This window comes from Chiloscyllium plagiosum, chromosome 34, assembly GCF_004010195.1.
Source record: "Chiloscyllium plagiosum isolate BGI_BamShark_2017 chromosome 34, ASM401019v2, whole genome shotgun sequence".
NCBI classification, from domain to species: domain Eukaryota; kingdom Metazoa; phylum Chordata; class Chondrichthyes; order Orectolobiformes; family Hemiscylliidae; genus Chiloscyllium; species Chiloscyllium plagiosum.
This window is the reverse complement of record NC_057743.1, coordinates 38,280,056-38,284,391: the sequence shown is the minus strand read 5'-3', so window position 1 is coordinate 38,284,391 and position 4,336 is coordinate 38,280,056.

Sequence of the window (4,336 nt, the reverse complement as noted above, 5' to 3'; positions counted from 1 at the left end):
CTAACCCATCCTTCTAAGCCCTCATCCAGGTCATTTATAAAAATGATGAACACCGACCCTTGCGGTACGCCGCTAGTAACTGGACACCAAGATGAACATGTTCCATCAACTACAACCCTCTGTTTTCTTTCAGCAAGCCAATTACTGATCCAAACTGCTATGTCTCCCACAATCCCATTCCTCCGCATTTTGTTTAATAGCCTACTGTGGGGAACCTTATCTAACGCCTTACTGAAATCCATATACACATCAATGGATTTACTCTCATCTACCTGTTTGGTCACTTTGTCAAAAACCTCAATAAGATTGGTTAGGCACAACCTACCCTTCACAAAACAGAGCTGACTGTCCCTGATCAGATTATTCTTTTCTAGATGGTTATAAATCCTATCTCTTATAACCTTTTCCAACACTTTACCAACAGCTGAAGTGAGACTCACTGGTCTGTAATTACCAGGGTTGTCTCTACTACCCTTTTTGAACAAGGGAACCACATTTGCTATCCTCCAGTCATCAGGCACTATTCCTGTAGACAATGATGATTTGAAGATCAATGTCAAAGGCTCGGCAATCTCTTCCCTTGCTCCCTAGAGGATCCTAGGATCGATCCCATCTGGCCCAGGGGACTTGTCTATTTTCACACTCTGCAGTATTTCAAATCCTCTTCCTTGTGAACCTCAATCTCTTCTAGTCTAGATGCAAGTATCTCAGTATCTTCCTCGCCAACATTTTCATTTCCTATAGTGAACACTGTCGAAAAATATTTATTTAGTGCTTCCCTTATCTCTCTGACTCCACTCACAACTTCCCACTATTATCCTTGATTGGCCCTAATTTAACGCTCATCATTCTTTTACTCCTGACATACCTATGGAAAGCGTTAGGATTAACCCTGATCCTATCCGCCAACAACTTCTCATGTCTCCTCCTGGCTCTTCTTAGCTCTCTTCTTAGGTCTTTCCTGACTTCCTTGTAACCCTCAAGCGCCCTGAGTTTTCACATTTTGTCCTAACATAAGCCTTCTTCTTCTTCTTCACGTGTTCTATATCTTCCTCCCTGCCTGACAGGTACATACTTATCTCGGACACACAGGAGCTTTTCCTTAAATAAGCTCCACATTTTATAATGTGCTCATCCCCTGCAGTTTCCTTCCCCATTCTATGCTTCCTAAATCTTTCCTAATTGCATCGTAATTTCCCTTCCCCCAGCTGTAACTCTTGCTCGGTGGAGTACACCTATCCCTTTCCAACAATAAAGTTTTCTGAAGAAGTAACAAAGAGAATTGATGAGGGGAGAGTGGCGGATATGATCTATATATGGACTTCAGTAAGGTGTTCATATACCTGGTTAGCAAGGTTAGATCTCATGGAATACAGGGAGAACTAGCCATTTGGATACAGAACTGGTCCAAAGGTAGTAGACAGAGGGTGGTGGTGGTGGAGGGTCGTCTTTCAGACTGGAGGCCTGTGACCAATGGAGTGCCACAAGGATCAGTGCTAGGTCCTCTACTTTTCATCATTTATATAAATGATTTGGATTGGATCATAAGAGGTATAGTTAGCAAGTTTGCAGATGACACCAAAATTGGAGGTGTAGTGGACAGCGAGGAAGGTTACCTCAGAGTACATCAGATGGGCCAATGGGCTGAGAAGTAGCAAATGGAGTTTAATTTAGATAAATGTGAGGTGCTGCATTTTGGGAAAGCAAATCTTAGCAGGACTTATACACTTAATGGTAAGGTCCTAGGGAGTGTTGCTGAACAAAGAGACCTTGGAGTGCAGATTTATAGCTCCTTGAAAGTGGAGTCGCAGGTAGATAAGATAGAAGAAGGCATTTGGTATGCTTTCCTTTATTGGTCAGAGTATTAAGTACAGGAGTTGGGAGGTCATGTTGCAGCTGTACAGGACATTGGTTAGGCCACATTTGGAATATTGTGTGCAATTTCGGAAGGATGTTGTGAAACTTGAAAGGGTTCACAAAAGATTTGCAAGGATGTTGCCAGGGTTGGAGGATTTGAGCTTTAGGGAGAGGTTGAACAGGCTGGGGCTGATTTCCCTGGAGCGTCGGAAGCTGTGGGGTGAACTTAATAGAGGTTCATAAAATCATGAGGGGCATGGATAGGATAAATAGACAAAGTCTTTTCCCTGGGGTAGGGGAGTCCAAAACTAGAGGACATAGGTTTAGGGTGAGAGGAGAAAGATATAAAAGAGACCTAAAGGGGCAACTTTTTCATGCAGAGGGTGTTATGTGTAAGGAATGAGATGCCAGAGGGAGTGGTGGAGGCTAGTATAATTGCAACATTTAAAAGGCATCTGGATGGGTATATGAATAGGAAGGGTTTGGAAGGATATGGGCCGGGTGCTGGCAGGTGGGACTAGATTGGGTTGGAATATCTGGTCGGCATGGACAAGTTGGACCGAAGGGTCTGTTTCTGTGCTGTACATCTCTAAGACTCAATGACTCTATCAGCTTCAGTTGGTGTACAATTGTATGGTATCAAGAAACAACTGCAGAACTGTGAAAAAGTGATTTAAATCAAAATCGTCTCACTATAAGTTATACATCAGCAGATTCATCCACAACACTACTGGGAACCTCTTGCATTCACCAGCTCATTAAAACCATAAATGAAATCTCGTTAGATGCACAGAGGTAGCAAAATGCCATTTGCCAAATAATGCAATTTATTTTTCCATTACAGAATAACTTAGTTCCAAAGAAGTCATTTCCCAGTTGCAAAATAATTGTCCCTTCGAGCTATTGCCATTAATATAAACACGAATCTTCTGTCAATGAAAACCTGGTGTTGCATCTTTTCCTTAAAACTGGGAAGTATTTCTTTTTAAACACCATGCTGACCCTGTTCAATCTATTCTCTGGGTAAGGCAGTGTAGTGATTAGGTCTGCAGGGCGAGCAAATCCTGAAAACATTGTGTTCAAAAGCAACTGCTTGAATTAAAACCAGAAAAGGATGTTTAAAAAAAGAGAGAACTTGCTGGAAAAGCTCAGGAGGTCTATCAGCATCTTGGAGAAAAATCAGAGCTAATGTTTCGGGTCCAGATCGGAACTAGTTCTGAGGAAGGGTCACCAGCCCCCCCCCCAATATTAACTCTGATTTCTCTCCACAGATGCTGCCAGACCTGCTGAGCTTTTCCAGCAATTTCTGTTTTTGTTTCTGATTTACAGTATCTGCAGTTCTTTTGGTTTTGGTTTAAAAAAAAATCAACAGTATTCTATTCTTTGATGGCAGTTTGAGAATTTGAATTTAGTCTTAAAACTCTGGAAATTAAACAGAAAAAAGACTGGCATCATCAAGTCTAAAACTAAAGCTGTCCAGATTGTTGTAAAAAACCAAATGGTTCATAAATGTCTCTCAGATGGAACCTAGTTTGGGGTATATGTCATATCCACATGATAAACTCCTAAATACTTGCTAAAGTGACCAAACTAATGTCAAATGTCAAAAGAACATCCCTTGTGTAAAGTAGGCTTGGCAATAAAAGCTTCTCTCACTAGCAATGCATCCATTATGCGTAGCTTTTTAAAAAATTCCATTAAACAAATTATTTCTATGAAGAAAACAATCGTCTTGGCTAATAAGTACAGTCAGTTTTGCTATAATGCGATAGTTCTGCTCCCGTACAATAACAGAATCGTGTAAAAGCAGCACCATTTAAACTAATGGGGCTGGATCGTGTTATAACCAATACATGCTTTAACACTTCCCACTTTAGGTACAGCGTCAACAAATCATCAATCGTGTTGTAGCGAATTCGTGTTAATGAAACGCACATTATGGCAGAATGGCATGTACTAGTTCCGTGACTACCTGGTCAGGTCCACTCCCCCCAACAACCCACCCTCCCGTCCTGGCACCCTCCCCTGCCACCACAGGAATTGCAAACCACACTTCCTCCCTCACCTCATTCCAAGGCCCTAAAGGAGCCTTCCACATCCATCAAAGTTTCACCTGCACATCCACGAATGTCATTTATTGTACCCGTTGCTCCCAATGCGGTTTCCTCTACATTAGGGAGACTGGACGCCTCCTCGCAGAGCGCTTCAGGAAACATCTCCGGGACACACGCACCAATCAACCCTACCGCCCCATGGCCCAACATTTCAACTCCCCCTCCCACTCTGCCAAGGACATGCAGGTCCTGGGCCTCCTCTACCGCCGCTCCCTCACCACCCAACACCTGGAGGAAGAACACCTCATCTTCCGCCTCGGAACACTTCAACCCCAGGGCATCAATGTGGACTTCAACAGTTTCCTCATTTCCCCTCCCCCCACCTTACCCCAGTTCCAACCTTCCAGCTCAGCACTGTCCTCATG